General features: G+C 52.1%; 27 non-coding genes and 4 pseudogenes across 27 annotated transcripts; all 31 read right to left on the reverse strand.

Annotated features, from left to right (window-relative positions):
- Positions 1-150: 150 nt before the first annotated feature.
- LOC143337052 (5S ribosomal RNA) lies at positions 151-269 on the reverse strand. The gene has a single exon (XR_013078706.1). It is a non-coding gene; the product is annotated as a 5S ribosomal RNA (ribosomal RNA).
- A 271-nt stretch (positions 270-540) lies between these two features.
- Positions 541-659, reverse strand: LOC143337403 (5S ribosomal RNA). The gene has a single exon (XR_013079040.1). It is a non-coding gene; the product is annotated as a 5S ribosomal RNA (ribosomal RNA).
- A 271-nt stretch (positions 660-930) lies between these two features.
- LOC143337404 (5S ribosomal RNA) lies at positions 931-1,049 on the reverse strand. The gene has a single exon (XR_013079041.1). It is a non-coding gene; the product is annotated as a 5S ribosomal RNA (ribosomal RNA).
- A 271-nt stretch (positions 1,050-1,320) lies between these two features.
- On the reverse strand, positions 1,321-1,439 carry LOC143337406 (5S ribosomal RNA). Its single transcript, XR_013079043.1, has one exon. It is a non-coding gene; the product is annotated as a 5S ribosomal RNA (ribosomal RNA).
- Positions 1,440-1,710: 271 nt separating this feature from the next.
- On the reverse strand, positions 1,711-1,819 carry LOC143336996 (5S ribosomal RNA; annotated as a pseudogene).
- A 280-nt stretch (positions 1,820-2,099) lies between these two features.
- LOC143337407 (5S ribosomal RNA) lies at positions 2,100-2,218 on the reverse strand. Its single transcript, XR_013079044.1, has one exon. It is a non-coding gene; the product is annotated as a 5S ribosomal RNA (ribosomal RNA).
- A 271-nt stretch (positions 2,219-2,489) lies between these two features.
- On the reverse strand, positions 2,490-2,608 carry LOC143337408 (5S ribosomal RNA). The gene has a single exon (XR_013079045.1). It is a non-coding gene; the product is annotated as a 5S ribosomal RNA (ribosomal RNA).
- Positions 2,609-2,888: 280 nt separating this feature from the next.
- On the reverse strand, positions 2,889-3,007 carry LOC143336846 (5S ribosomal RNA). The gene has a single exon (XR_013078591.1). It is a non-coding gene; the product is annotated as a 5S ribosomal RNA (ribosomal RNA).
- Positions 3,008-3,278: 271 nt separating this feature from the next.
- Positions 3,279-3,397, reverse strand: LOC143337409 (5S ribosomal RNA). The gene has a single exon (XR_013079046.1). It is a non-coding gene; the product is annotated as a 5S ribosomal RNA (ribosomal RNA).
- A 271-nt stretch (positions 3,398-3,668) lies between these two features.
- On the reverse strand, positions 3,669-3,787 carry LOC143337410 (5S ribosomal RNA). Its single transcript, XR_013079047.1, has one exon. It is a non-coding gene; the product is annotated as a 5S ribosomal RNA (ribosomal RNA).
- A 280-nt stretch (positions 3,788-4,067) lies between these two features.
- LOC143336848 (5S ribosomal RNA) lies at positions 4,068-4,186 on the reverse strand. Its single transcript, XR_013078593.1, has one exon. It is a non-coding gene; the product is annotated as a 5S ribosomal RNA (ribosomal RNA).
- A 271-nt stretch (positions 4,187-4,457) lies between these two features.
- Positions 4,458-4,576, reverse strand: LOC143337411 (5S ribosomal RNA). The gene has a single exon (XR_013079048.1). It is a non-coding gene; the product is annotated as a 5S ribosomal RNA (ribosomal RNA).
- Positions 4,577-4,847: 271 nt separating this feature from the next.
- On the reverse strand, positions 4,848-4,966 carry LOC143337412 (5S ribosomal RNA). The gene has a single exon (XR_013079049.1). It is a non-coding gene; the product is annotated as a 5S ribosomal RNA (ribosomal RNA).
- Positions 4,967-5,237: 271 nt separating this feature from the next.
- LOC143337413 (5S ribosomal RNA) lies at positions 5,238-5,356 on the reverse strand. The gene has a single exon (XR_013079050.1). It is a non-coding gene; the product is annotated as a 5S ribosomal RNA (ribosomal RNA).
- A 271-nt stretch (positions 5,357-5,627) lies between these two features.
- On the reverse strand, positions 5,628-5,736 carry LOC143337015 (5S ribosomal RNA; annotated as a pseudogene).
- Positions 5,737-6,016: 280 nt separating this feature from the next.
- Positions 6,017-6,135, reverse strand: LOC143337414 (5S ribosomal RNA). Its single transcript, XR_013079051.1, has one exon. It is a non-coding gene; the product is annotated as a 5S ribosomal RNA (ribosomal RNA).
- Positions 6,136-6,406: 271 nt separating this feature from the next.
- LOC143337053 (5S ribosomal RNA) lies at positions 6,407-6,525 on the reverse strand. Its single transcript, XR_013078707.1, has one exon. It is a non-coding gene; the product is annotated as a 5S ribosomal RNA (ribosomal RNA).
- A 271-nt stretch (positions 6,526-6,796) lies between these two features.
- LOC143337415 (5S ribosomal RNA) lies at positions 6,797-6,915 on the reverse strand. The gene has a single exon (XR_013079052.1). It is a non-coding gene; the product is annotated as a 5S ribosomal RNA (ribosomal RNA).
- A 280-nt stretch (positions 6,916-7,195) lies between these two features.
- LOC143336923 (5S ribosomal RNA) lies at positions 7,196-7,314 on the reverse strand. Its single transcript, XR_013078665.1, has one exon. It is a non-coding gene; the product is annotated as a 5S ribosomal RNA (ribosomal RNA).
- A 271-nt stretch (positions 7,315-7,585) lies between these two features.
- LOC143337418 (5S ribosomal RNA) lies at positions 7,586-7,704 on the reverse strand. The gene has a single exon (XR_013079054.1). It is a non-coding gene; the product is annotated as a 5S ribosomal RNA (ribosomal RNA).
- A 280-nt stretch (positions 7,705-7,984) lies between these two features.
- LOC143337419 (5S ribosomal RNA) lies at positions 7,985-8,103 on the reverse strand. The gene has a single exon (XR_013079055.1). It is a non-coding gene; the product is annotated as a 5S ribosomal RNA (ribosomal RNA).
- A 271-nt stretch (positions 8,104-8,374) lies between these two features.
- Positions 8,375-8,493, reverse strand: LOC143337055 (5S ribosomal RNA). Its single transcript, XR_013078709.1, has one exon. It is a non-coding gene; the product is annotated as a 5S ribosomal RNA (ribosomal RNA).
- A 271-nt stretch (positions 8,494-8,764) lies between these two features.
- On the reverse strand, positions 8,765-8,883 carry LOC143337056 (5S ribosomal RNA). The gene has a single exon (XR_013078710.1). It is a non-coding gene; the product is annotated as a 5S ribosomal RNA (ribosomal RNA).
- A 271-nt stretch (positions 8,884-9,154) lies between these two features.
- On the reverse strand, positions 9,155-9,273 carry LOC143337420 (5S ribosomal RNA). The gene has a single exon (XR_013079056.1). It is a non-coding gene; the product is annotated as a 5S ribosomal RNA (ribosomal RNA).
- A 280-nt stretch (positions 9,274-9,553) lies between these two features.
- On the reverse strand, positions 9,554-9,672 carry LOC143336924 (5S ribosomal RNA). Its single transcript, XR_013078666.1, has one exon. It is a non-coding gene; the product is annotated as a 5S ribosomal RNA (ribosomal RNA).
- Positions 9,673-9,952: 280 nt separating this feature from the next.
- Positions 9,953-10,071, reverse strand: LOC143337421 (5S ribosomal RNA). The gene has a single exon (XR_013079057.1). It is a non-coding gene; the product is annotated as a 5S ribosomal RNA (ribosomal RNA).
- Positions 10,072-10,342: 271 nt separating this feature from the next.
- On the reverse strand, positions 10,343-10,461 carry LOC143337422 (5S ribosomal RNA). The gene has a single exon (XR_013079058.1). It is a non-coding gene; the product is annotated as a 5S ribosomal RNA (ribosomal RNA).
- A 280-nt stretch (positions 10,462-10,741) lies between these two features.
- Positions 10,742-10,850, reverse strand: LOC143337020 (5S ribosomal RNA; annotated as a pseudogene).
- A 280-nt stretch (positions 10,851-11,130) lies between these two features.
- Positions 11,131-11,249, reverse strand: LOC143336912 (5S ribosomal RNA). Its single transcript, XR_013078654.1, has one exon. It is a non-coding gene; the product is annotated as a 5S ribosomal RNA (ribosomal RNA).
- Positions 11,250-11,520: 271 nt separating this feature from the next.
- Positions 11,521-11,639, reverse strand: LOC143337423 (5S ribosomal RNA). The gene has a single exon (XR_013079059.1). It is a non-coding gene; the product is annotated as a 5S ribosomal RNA (ribosomal RNA).
- A 271-nt stretch (positions 11,640-11,910) lies between these two features.
- On the reverse strand, positions 11,911-12,019 carry LOC143336997 (5S ribosomal RNA; annotated as a pseudogene).
- Between the last annotated feature and the right edge of the window lie 90 nt (positions 12,020-12,109).

Here is a 12,109-nt window from a genome sequence, read left to right on the forward strand (position 1 = left end):
GACTTCTAAAGAAGGCAAGTCAATCAATGGACACACTTTTGGTGGTTGCACACACGGGCCTGACGGATTAAAGCTCCATGGGTCCCCTAAGCCTGGCCATTCCACTAAAGAAGGAACAGCACCCTCTACTGGTGAAAGAGGAGAAGAAAAGGCTTACAGCACCTGGTATTCCCAGGCGGTCTCCCATCCAAGTACTAACCAGGCCCGACCCTGCTTAGCTTCCGAGATCGGACGAGATCGGGCGCTGTCAGGCTGGTATGGCCGTAAGCCGCAAGCACTGATGCACACAAGCTTTTTATACATGTGCCCTGTGTATGTACACTCTGGGGTGTGAGGGCTTTCTCCTTTCACTTGTCTGGAAATGTTGAGGCCGCTTTGATTGTGCGGCCCAACAAATCCGACTTCTAAAGAAGGCAAGTCAATCAATGGACACACTTTTGGTGGTTGCACACACGGGCCTGACGGATTAAAGCTCCATGGGTCCCCTAAGCCTGGCCATTCCACTAAAGAAGGAACAGCACCCTCTACTGGTGAAGAAAAGGCTTACAGCACCTGGTATTCCCAGGCGGTCTCCCATCCAAGTACTAACCAGGCCCGACCCTGCTTAGCTTCCGAGATCGGACGAGATCGGGCGTTGTCAGGCTGGTATGGCCGTAAGCCGCAAGCAGTGATGCACACAAGCTTTTTATACATGTGCCCTGTGTATGTACACTCTGGGCTGTGAGGGCTTTCTCCTTTCACTTGTCTGGAAATGTTGAGGCCGCTTTGATTGTGCGGCCCAACAAATCCGACTTCTAAAGAAGGCAAGTCAATCAATGGACACACTTTTGGTGGTTGCACACACGGGCCTGACGGATTAAAGCTCCATTGGTCCCCTAAGCCTGGCCATTCCACTAAAGAAGGAACAGCACCCTCTACTGGTGAAGAAAAGGCTTACAGCACCTGGTATTCCCAGGCGGTCTCCCATCCAAGTACTAACCAGGCCCGACCCTGCTTAGCTTCCGAGATCGGACGAGATCGGGCGTTGTCAGGCTGGTATGGCCGTAAGCCGCAAGCACTGATGCACACAAGCTTTTTATACATGTGCCCTGTGTATGTACACTCTGGGCTGTGAGGGCTTTCTCCTTTCACTTGTCTGGAAATGTTGAGGCCGCTTTGATTGTGCGGCCCAACAAATCCGACTTCTAAAGAAGGCAAGTCAATCAATGGACACACTTTTGGTGGTTGCACACACGGGCCTGACGGATTAAAGCTCCATGGGTCCCCTAAGCCTGGCCATTCCACTAAAGAAGGAACAGCACCCTCTACTGGTGAAGAAAAGGCTTACAGCACCTGGTATTCCCAGGCGGTCTCCCATCCAAGTACTAACCAGGCCCGACCCTGCTTAGCTTCCGAGATCGGACGAGATCGGGCGTTGTCAGGCTGGTATGGCCGTAAGCCGCAAGCACTGATGCACACAAGCTTTATATACATGTGCCCTGTGTATGTACACTCTGGGCTGTGAGGGCTTTCTCCTTTCACTTGTCTGGAAATGTTGAGGCCGCTTTGATTGTGCGGCCCAACAAATCCGACTTCTAAAGAAGGCAAGTCAATCAATGGACACACTTTTGGTGGTTGCACACACGGGCCTGACGGATTAAAGCTCCATGGGTCCCCTAAGCCTGGCCATTCCACTAAAGAAGGAACAGCACCCTCTACTGGTGAAGAAAAGGCTTACAGCACCTGGTATTCCCAGGCGGTCTCCCATCCAAGTACTAACCAGGCCCGACCCTGCTTAGCTTCCGAGATCGGGCGCTGTCAGGCTGGTATGGCCGTAAGCCGCAAGCACTGATGCACACAAGCTTTTTATACATGTGCCCTGTGTATGTACACTCTGGGGTGTGAGGGCTTTCTCCTTTCACTTGTCTGGAAATGTTGAGGCCGCTTTGATTGTGCGGCCCAACAAATCCGACTTCTAAAGAAGGCAAGTCAATCAATGGACACACTTTTGGTGGTTGCACACACGGGCCTGACGGATTAAAGCTCCATGGGTCCCCTAAGCCTGGCCATTCCACTAAAGAAGGAACAGCACCCTCTACTGGTGAAAGAGGAGAAGAAAAGGCTTACAGCACCTGGTATTCCCAGGCGGTCTCCCATCCAAGTACTAACCAGGCCCGACCCTGCTTAGCTTCCGAGATCGGACGAGATCGGGCGTTGTCAGGCTGGTATGGCCGTAAGCCGCAAGCACTGATGCACACAAGCTTTTTATACATGTGCCCTGTGTATGTACACTCTGGGCTGTGAGGGCTTTCTCCTTTCACTTGTCTGGAAATGTTGAGGCCGCTTTGATTGTGCGGCCCAACAAATCCGACTTCTAAAGAAGGCAAGTCAATCAATGGACACACTTTTGGTGGTTGCACACACGGGCCTGACGGATTATAGCTCCATGGGTCCCCTAAGCCTGGCCATTCCACTAAAGAAGGAACAGCACCCTCTACTGGTGAAGAAAAGGCTTACAGCACCTGGTATTCCCAGGCGGTCTCCCATCCAAGTACTAACCAGGCCCGACCCTGCTTAGCTTCCGAGATCGGACGAGATCGGGCGTTGTCAGGCTGGTATGGCCGTAAGCCGCAAGCACTGATGCACACAAGCTTTTTATACATGTGCCCTGTGTATGTACACTCTGGGCTGTGAGGGCTTTCTCCTTTCACTTGTCTGGAAATGTTGAGGCCGCTTTGATTGTGCGGCCCAACAAATACGACTGCTAAAGAAGGCAAGTCAATCAATGGACACACTTTTGGTGGTTGCACATACGGGCCTGACGGATTAAAGCTCCATGGGTCCCCTAAGCCTGGCCATTCCACTAAAGAAGGAACAGCACTCTCTACTGGTGAAAGAGGAGAAGAAAAGGCTTACAGCACCTGGTATTCCCAGGCGGTCTCCCATCCAAGTACTAAACAGGCCCGACCCTGCTTAGCTTCCGAGATCGGACGAGATCGGGCGTTGTCAGGCTGGTATGGCCGTAAGCCGCAAGCACTGATGCACACAAGCTTTTTATACATGTGCCCTGTGTATGTACACTCTGGGCTGTGAGGGCTTTCTCCTTTCACTTGTCTGGAAATGTTGAGGCCGCTTTGATTGTGCGGCCCAACAAATCCGACTTCTAAAGAAGTCAAGTCAATCAATGGACACACTTTTGGTGGTTGCACACACGGGCCTGACGGATTAAAGCTCCATGGGTCCCCTAAGCCTGGCCATTCCACTAAAGAAGGAACAGCACCCTCTACTGGTGAAGAAAAGGCTTACAGCACCTGGTATTCCCAGGCGGTCTCCCATCCAAGTACTAACCAGGCCCGACCCTGCTTAGCTTCCGAGATCGGACGAGATCGGGCGTTGTCAGGCTGGTATGGCCGTAAGCCGCAAGCACTGATGCACACAAGCTTTTTATACATGTGCCCTGTGTATGTACACTCTGGGCTGTGAGGGCTTTCTCCTTTCACTTGTCTGGAAATGTTGAGGCCGCTTTGATTGTGCGGCCCAACAAATCCGACTTCTAAAGAAGGCAAGTCAATCAATGGACACACTTTTGGTGGTTGCACACACGGGCCTGACGGATTATAGCTCCATGGGTCCCCTAAGCCTGGCCATTCCACTAAAGAAGGAACAGCACCCTCTACTGGTGAAGAAAAGGCTTACAGCACCTGGTATTCCCAGGCGGTCTCCCATCCAAGTACTAACCAGGCCCGACCCTGCTTAGCTTCCGAGATCGGACGAGATCGGGCGTTGTCAGGCTGGTATGGCCGTAAGCCGCAAGCACTGATGCACACAAGCTTTTTATACATGTGCCCTGTGTATGTACACTCTGGGCTGTGAGGGCTTTCTCCTTTCACTTGTCTGGAAATGTTGAGGCCGCTTTGATTGTGCGGCCCAACAAATACGACTGCTAAAGAAGGCAAGTCAATCAATGGACACACTTTTGGTGGTTGCACATACGGGCCTGACGGATTAAAGCTCCATGGGTCCCCTAAGCCTGGCCATTCCACTAAAGAAGGAACAGCACTCTCTACTGGTGAAAGAGGAGAAGAAAAGGCTTACAGCACCTGGTATTCCCAGGCGGTCTCCCATCCAAGTACTAAACAGGCCCGACCCTGCTTAGCTTCCGAGATCGGACGAGATCGGGCGTTGTCAGGCTGGTATGGCCGTAAGCCGCAAGCACTGATGCACACAAGCTTTTTATACATGTGCCCTGTGTATGTACACTCTGGGCTGTGAGGGCTTTCTCCTTTCACTTGTCTGGAAATGTTGAGGCCGCTTTGATTGTGCGGCCCAAGAAATCCGACTTCTAAAGAAGTCAAGTCAATCAATGGACACACTTTTGGTGGTTGCACACACGGGCCTGACGGATTAAAGCTCCATGGGTCCCCTAAGCCTGGCCATTCCACTAAAGAAGGAACAGCACCCTCTACTGGTGAAGAAAAGGCTTACAGCACCTGGTATTCCCAGGCGGTCTCCCATCCAAGTACTAACCAGGCCCGACCCTGCTTAGCTTCCGAGATCGGACGAGATCGGGCGTTGTCAGGCTGGTATGGCCGTAAGCCGCAAGCACTGATGCACACAAGCTTTTTATACATGTGCCCTGTGTATGTACACTCTGGGCTGTGAGGGCTTTCTCCTTTCACTTGTCTGGAAATGTTGAGGCCGCTTTGATTGTGCGGCCCAACAAATCCGACTTCTAAAGAAGGCAAGTCAATCAATGGACACACTTTTGGTGGTTGCACACACGGGCCTGACGGATTAAAGCTCCATGGGTCCCCTAAGCCTGGCCATTCCACTAAAGAAGGAACAGCACCCTCTACTGGTGAAGAAAAGGCTTACAGCACCTGGTATTCCCAGGCGGTCTCCCATCCAAGTACTAACCAGGCCCGACCCTGCTTAGCTTCCGAGATCGGACGAGATCGGGCGTTGTCAGGCTGGTATGGCCGTAAGCCGCAAGCACTGATGCACACAAGCTTTTTATACATGTGCCCTGTGTATGTACACTCTGGGCTGTGAGGGCTTTCTCCTTTCACTTGTCTGGAAATGTTGAGGCCGCTTTGATTGTGCGGCCCAACAAATCCGACTTCTAAAGAAGGCAAGTCAATCAATGGACACACTTTTGGTGGTTGCACACACGGGCCTGACGGATTAAAGCTCCATGGGTCCCCTAAGCCTGGCCATTCCACTAAAGAAGGAACAGCACCCTCTACTGGTGAAGAAAAGGCTTACAGCACCTGGTATTCCCAGGCGGTCTCCCATCCAAGTACTAACCAGGCCCGACCCTGCTTAGCTTCCGAGATCGGACGAGATCGGGCGTTGTCAGGCTGGTATGGCCGTAAGCCGCAAGCACTGATGCACACAAGCTTTTTATACATGTGCCCTGTGTATGTACACTCTGGGGTGTGAGGGCTTTCTCCTTTCACTTGTCTGGAAATGTTGAGGCCGCTTTGATTGTGCGGCCCAACAAATCCGACTTCTAAAGAAGGCAAGTCAATCAATGGACACACTTTTGGTGGTTGCACACACGGGCCTGACGGATTAAAGCTCCATGGGTCCCCTAAGCCTGGCCATTCCACTAAAGAAGGAACAGCACCCTCTACTGGTGAAGAAAAGGCTTACAGCACCTGGTATTCCCAGGCGGTCTCCCATCCAAGTACTAACCAGGCCCGACCCTGCTTAGCTTCCGAGATCGGGCGTTGTCAGGCTGGTATGGCCGTAAGCCGCAAGCACTGATGCACACAAGCTTTTTATACATGTGCCCTGTGTATGTACACTCTGGGGTGTGAGGGTTTTCTCCTTTCACTTGTCTGGAAATGTTGAGGCCGCTTTGATTGTGCGGCCCAACAAATCCGACTTCTAAAGAAGGCAAGTCAATCAATGGACACACTTTTGGTGGTTGCACACACGGGCCTGACGGATTAAAGCTCCATGGGTCCCCTAAGCCTGGCCATTCCACTAAAGAAGGAACAGCACCCTCTACTGGTGAAAGAGCAGAAGAAAAGGCTTACAGCACCTGGTATTCCCAGGCGGTCTCCCATCCAAGTACTAACCAGGCCCGACCCTGCTTAGCTTCCGAGATCGGACGAGATCGGGCGTTGTCAGGCTGGTATGGCCGTAAGCCGCAAGCACTGATGCACACAAGCTTTTTATACATGTGCCCTGTGTATGTACACTCTGGGCTGTGAGGGCTTTCTCCTTTCACTTGTCTGGAAATGTTGAGGCCGCTTTGATTGTGCGGCCCAACAAATCCGACTTCTAAAGAAGGCAAGTCAATCAATGGACACACTTTTGGTGGTTGCACACACGGGCCTGACGGATTAAAGCTCCATGGGTCCCCTAAGCCTGGCCATTCCACTAAAGAAGGAACAGCACCCTCTACTGGTGAAGAAAAGGCTTACAGCACCTGGTATTCCCAGGCGGTCTCCCATCCAAGTACTAACCAGGCCCGACCCTGCTTAGCTTCCGAGATCGGACGAGATCGGGCGCTGTCAGGCTGGTATGGCCGTAAGCCGCAAGCACTGATGCACACAAGCTTTTTATACATGTGCCCTGTGTATGTACACTCTGGGCTGTGAGGGCTTTCTCCTTTCACTTGTCTGGAAATGTTGAGGCCGCTTTGATTGTGCGGCCCAACAAATCCGACTTCTAAAGAAGGCAAGTCAATCAATGGACACACTTTTGGTGGTTGCACACACGGGCCTGACGGATTAAAGCTCCATGGGTCCCCTAAGCCTGGCCATTCCACTAAAGAAGGAACAGCACCCTCTACTGGTGAAGAAAAGGCTTACAGCACCTGGTATTCCCAGGCGGTCTCCCATCCAAGTACTAACCAGGCCCGACCCTGCTTAGCTTCCGAGATCGGACGAGATCGGGCGTTGTCAGGCTGGTATGGCCGTAAGCCGCAAGCACTGATGCACACAAGCTTTTTATACATGTGCCCTGTGTATGTACACTCTGGGCTGTGAGGGCTTTCTCCTTTCACTTGTCTGGAAATGTTGAGGCCGCTTTGATTGTGCGGCCCAACAAATCCGACTTCTAAAGAAGGCAAGTCAATCAATGGACACACTTTTGGTGGTTGCACATACGGGCCTGACGGATTAAAGCTCCATGGGTCCCCTAAGCCTGGCCATTCCACTAAAAAAGGAACAGCACCCTCTACTGGTGAAAGAGGAGAAGAAAAGGCTTACAGCACCTGGTATTCCCAGGCGGTCTCCCATCCAAGTACTAAACAGGCACGACCCTGCTTAGCTTCCGAGATCGGACGAGATCGGGCGTTGTCAGGCTGGTATGGCCGTAAGCCGCAAGCACTGATGCACACAAGCTTTTTATACATGTGCCCTGTGTATGTACACTCTGGGCTGTGAGGGCTTTCTCCTTTCACTTGTCTGGAAATGTTGAGGCCGCTTTGATTGTGCGGCCCAACAAATCCGACTTCTAAAGAAGGCAAGTCAATCAATGGACACACTTTTGGTGGTTGCACACACGGGCCTGACGGATTAAAGCTCCATGGGTCCCCTAAGCCTGGCCATTCCACTAAAGAAGGAACAGCACCCTCTACTGGTGAAGAAAAGGCTTACAGCACCTGGTATTCCCAGGCGGTCTCCCATCCAAGTACTAACCAGGCCCGACCCTGCTTAGCTTCCGAGATCGGACGAGATCGGGCGTTGTCAGGCTGGTATGGCCGTAAGCCGCAAGCACTGATGCACACAAGCTTTTTATACATGTGCCCTGTGTATGTACACTCTGGGCTGTGAGGGCTTTCTCCTTTCACTTGTCTGGAAATGTTGAGGCCGCTTTGATTGTGCGGCCCAACAAATCCGACTTCTAAAGAAGGCAAGTCAATCAATGGACACACTTTTGGTGGTTGCACACACGGGCCTGACGGATTAAAGCTCCATGGGTCCCCTAAGCCTGGCCATTCCACTAAAGAAGGAACAGCACCCTCTACTGGTGAAAGAGCAGAAGAAAAGGCTTACAGCACCTGGTATTCCCAGGCGGTCTCCCATCCAAGTACTAACCAGGCCCGACCCTGCTTAGCTTCCGAGATCGGACGAGATCGGGCGTTGTCAGGCTGGTATGGCCGTAAGCCGCAAGCACTGATGCACACAAGCTTTTTATACATGTGCCCTGTGTATGTACACTCTGGGCTGTGAGGGCTTTCTCCTTTCACTTGTCTGGAAATGTTGAGGCCGCTTTGATTGTGCGGCCCAACAAATCCGACTTCTAAAGAAGGCAAGTCAATCAATGGACACACTTTTGGTGGTTGCACACACGGGCCTGACGGATTAAAGCTCCATGGGTCCCCTAAGCCTGGCCATTCCACTAAAGAAGGAACAGCACCCTCTACTGGTGAAGAAAAGGCTTACAGCACCTGGTATTCCCAGGCGGTCTCCCATCCAAGTACTAACCAGGCCCGACCCTGCTTAGCTTCCGAGATCGGACGAGATCGGGCGCTGTCAGGCTGGTATGGCCGTAAGCCGCAAGCACTGATGCACACAAGCTTTTTATACATGTGCCCTGTGTATGTACACTCTGGGCTGTGAGGGCTTTCTCCTTTCACTTGTCTGGAAATGTTGAGGCCGCTTTGATTGTGCGGCCCAACAAATCCGACTTCTAAAGAAGGCAAGTCAATCAATGGACACACTTTTGGTGGTTGCACACACGGGCCTGACGGATTAAAGCTCCATGGGTCCCCTAAGCCTGGCCATTCCACTAAAGAAGGAACAGCACCCTCTACTGGTGAAGAAAAGGCTTACAGCACCTGGTATTCCCAGGCGGTCTCCCATCCAAGTACTAACCAGGCCCGACCCTGCTTAGCTTCCGAGATCGGACGAGATCGGGCGCTGTCAGGCTGGTATGGCCGTAAGCCGCAAGCACTGATGCACACAAGCTTTTTATACATGTGCCCTGTGTATGTACACTCTGGGCTGTGAGGGCTTTCTCCTTTCACTTGTCTGGAAATGTTGAGGCCGCTTTGATTGTGCGGCCCAACAAATCCGACTTCTAAAGAAGGCAAGTCAATCAATGGACACACTTTTGGTGGTTGCACACACGGGCCTGACGGATTAAAGCTCCATGGGTCCCCTAAGCCTGGCCATTCCACTAAAGAAGGAACAGCACCCTCTACTGGTGAAGAAAAGGCTTACAGCACCTGGTATTCCCAGGCGGTCTCCCATCCAAGTACTAACCAGGCCCGACCCTGCTTAGCTTCCGAGATCGGACGAGATCGGGCGTTGTCAGGCTGGTATGGCCGTAAGCCGCAAGCACTGATGCACACAAGCTTTTTATACATGTGCCCTGTGTATGTACACTCTGGGCTGTGAGGGCTTTCTCCTTTCACTTGTCTGGAAATGTTGAGGCCGCTTTGATTGTGCGGCCCAACAAATCAGACTTCTAAAGAAGGCAAGTCAATCAATGGACACACTTTTGGTGGTTGCACATACGGGCCTGACGGATTAAAGCTCCATGGGTCCCCTAAGCCTGGCCATTCCACTAAAAAAGGAACAGCACCCTCTACTGGTGAAAGAGGAGAAGAAAAGGCTTACAGCACCTGGTATTCCCAGGCGGTCTCCCATCCAAGTACTAAACAGGCACGACCCTGCTTAGCTTCCGAGATCGGACGAGATCGGGCGTTGTCAGGCTGGTATGGCCGTAAGCCGCAAGCACTGATGCACACAAGCTTTTTATACATGTGCCCTGTGTATGTACACTCTGGGCTGTGAGGGCTTTCTCCTTTCACTTGTCTGGAAATGTTGAGGCCGCTTTGATTGTGCGGCCCAACAAATCCGACTTCTAAAGAAGGCAAGTCAATCAATGGACACACTTTTGGTGGTTGCACACACGGGCCTGACGGATTAAAGCTCCATGGGTCCCCTAAGCCTGGCCATTCCACTAAAGAAGGAACAGCACCCTCTACTGGTGAAAGAGGAGAAGAAAAGGCTTACAGCACCTGGTATTCCCAGGCGGTCTCCCATCCAAGTACTAACCAGGCCCGACCCTGCTTAGCTTCCGAGATCGGACGAGATCGGGCGTTGTCAGGCTGGTATGGCCGTAAGCCGCAAGCACTGATGCACACAAGCTTTTTATACATGTGCCCTGTGTATGTACACTCTGGGCTGTGAGGGCTTTCTCCTTTCACTTGTCTGGAAATGTTGAGGCCGCTTTGATTGTGCGGCCCAACAAATCCGACTTCTAAAGAAGGCAAGTCAATCAATGGACACACTTTTGGTGGTTGCACACACGGGCCTGACGGATTAAAGCTCCATGGGTCCCCTAAGCCTGGCCATTCCACTAAAGAGGGAACAGCACCCTCTACTGGTGAAGAAAAGGCTTACAGCACCTGGTATTCCCAGGCGGTCTCCCATCCAAGTACTAACCAGGCCCGACCCTGCTTAGCTTCCGAGATCGGACGAGATCGGGCGTTGTCAGGCTGGTATGGCCGTAAGCCGCAAGCACTGATGCACACAAGCTTTTTATACATGTGCCCTGTGTATGTACACTCTGGGCTGTGAGGGCTTTCTCCTTTCACTTGTCTGGAAATGTTGAGGCCGCTTTGATTGTGCGGCCCAACAAATCCGACTTTTAAAGAAGGCAAGTCAATCAATGGACACACTTTTGGTGGTTGCACACACGGGCCTGACGGATTAAAGCTCCATGGGTCCCCTAAGCCTGGCCATTCCACTAAAGAAGGAACAGCACCCTCTACTGGTGAAAGAGGAGAAGAAAAGTCTTACAGCACCTGGTATTCCCAGGCGGTCTCCCATCCAAGTACTAACCAGGCCCGACCCTGCTTAGCTTCCGAGATCGGGCGCTGTCAGGCTGGTATGGCCGTAAGCCGCAAGCACTGATGCACACAAGCTTTTTATACATGTGCCCTGTGTATGTACACTCTGGGGTGTGAGGGCTTTCTCCTTTCACTTGTCTGGAAATGTTGAGGCCGCTTTGATTGTGCGGCCCAACAAATCCGACTTCTAAAGAAGGCAAGTCAATCAATGGACACACTTTTGGTGGTTGCACACACGGGCCTGACGGATTAAAGCTCCATGGGTCCCCTAAGCCTCGCCATTCCACTAAAGAAGGAACAGCACCCTCTACTGGTGAAAGAGGAGAAGAAAAGGCTTACAGCACCTGGTATTCCCAGGCGGTCTCCAATCCAAGTACTAACCAGGCCCGACCCTGCTTAGCTTCCGAGATCGGACGAGATCGGGCGTTGTCAGGCTGGTATGGCCATAAGCCGCAAGCACTGATGCACACAAGCTTTTTATACATGTGCCCTGTGTATGTACACTCTGGGCTGTGAGGGCTTTCTCCTTTCACTTGTCTGGAAATGTTGAGGCCGCTTTGATTGTGCGGCCCAACAAATCCGACTTCTAAAGAAGGCAAGTCAATCAATGGACACACTTTTGGTGGTTGCACACACGGGCCTGACGGATTAAAGCTCCATGGGTCCCCTAAGCCTGGCCATTCCACTAAAGAAGGAACAGCACCCTCTACTGGTGAAGAAAAGGCTTACAGCACCTGGTATTCCCAGGCGGTCTCCCATCCAAGTACTAACCAGGCCCGACCCTGCTTAGCTTCCGAGATCGGACGAGATCGGGCGTTGTCAGGCTGGTATGGCCGTAAGCCGCAAGCACTGATGCACACAAGCTTTTTATACATGTGCCCTGTGTATGTACACTCTGGGCTGTGAGGGCTTTCTCCTTTCACTTGTCTGGAAATGTTGAGGCCGCTTTGATTGTGCGGCCCAACAAATCCGACTTTTAAAGAAGGCAAGTCAATCAATGGACACACTTTTGGTGGTTGCACACACGGGCCTGACGGATTAAAGCTCCATGGGTCCCCTAAGCCTGGCCATTCCACTAAAGAAGGAACAGCACCCTCTACTGGTGAAGAAAAGGCTTACAGCACCTGGTATTCCCAGGCGGTCTCCCATCCAAGTACTAACCAGGCCCGACCCTGCTTAGCTTCCGAGATCGGGCGCTGTCAGGCTGGTATGGCCGTAAGCCGCAAGCACTGATGCACACAAGCTTTTTATACATGTGCCCTGTGTATGTACACTCTGGGGTGTGAGGGCTTTCTCCTTTCACTTGTCTGG

This window comes from Chaetodon auriga, chromosome 18 (assembly GCF_051107435.1).
Source record: "Chaetodon auriga isolate fChaAug3 chromosome 18, fChaAug3.hap1, whole genome shotgun sequence".
NCBI classification, from domain to species: Eukaryota; Metazoa; Chordata; class Actinopteri; order Chaetodontiformes; family Chaetodontidae; genus Chaetodon; species Chaetodon auriga.